This window comes from Nansenia antarctica, assembly GCF_963989245.1.
Source record: "Nansenia antarctica genome assembly, chromosome: 8".
In the NCBI taxonomy this organism is placed as follows: domain Eukaryota; kingdom Metazoa; phylum Chordata; class Actinopteri; order Argentiniformes; family Microstomatidae; genus Nansenia; species Nansenia antarctica.
In genome coordinates, this window is record NC_137678.1 from 34,222,829 (window position 1) to 34,223,837 (window position 1,009).

Consider the following 1,009-nt stretch of genomic DNA (forward strand, 5'->3'; position numbering starts at 1 on the left):
CAGTACAAATAAAAGTGCAAAGAGTGCAGTGTCGGGAAGGCAGGCTCACCTCAGGTCAAAGGCCAGGGAGAAAAGATGTGTTTTGACTAGTTTTTTAAAAGCCTCAATGCTCTCGGCAGCTCTGGGGCCTCATGTATAAAAAAGTACTTGAACGTCATCTTTGACTTGCACGTAAGCACATTTTTCTAAACGGACGTAAGCATTATTTATAAAACGGGCTGCGCTCGTTTAAAACTGAATTAAGCAAGTGAGCGGGAGAGGGCAGAGAAGGGTGGCTTCTCTGTAAGTTGCATTTGTAACGTTTGATCAAGACAACTAACCAGGCAAATGCTTATACTCAGTACTCAAGTTGTAAAAGAAAATCAGGGGGGATGGTGGATTTTATCATATGAGGACAATTTTAGCATCCCCACAGCGTCAGTGACTTAAGTGTCAGTGACTTGGTAAAAATGTCATTGCATGTGTGCGTGCCCCCTCGCCCACAGTATTTTACTCAATGTGCGCAAAACTAAATGTTGAAATAGCAGTAATACCACGTTCATTGATAAAATTACATAAGGGATGGAAACGTGGGATGGCAGTTTTAGAAGGGGGATGATTTTGACCGTTTTTATTTCAGGGGGGATGCCACCCCCCCTCATCCCCCCTCAACTTCAGTGCTGATGACAACTAACCAGGCAAATGCTTGTGGCACTGCCACATGTGCCATAAATATATATAGTGTACTATAATTAATTACCCAGAAAATAACGTATGAAAGGAGTTATTGAAATGCAATGTCCTCAAAGTTATATATGGAATGGGTAAATGAAAAAGAAACATGTCATGTCTGTTGAAATGTCATTTGTTTCTGTCTATGTTCTATACGAATTCCATTGGCAATGTATGAGTTAATCTGGGGAAGACGCACTTTTGGAGGCACCTGTCTGCTATAAGGGAGGGGTCGAGTAGGAAGCAAGGGAGGTTTTTTGAGGGAGAATTGAGAGAAATGTTTGGGAGAGAGTCATGT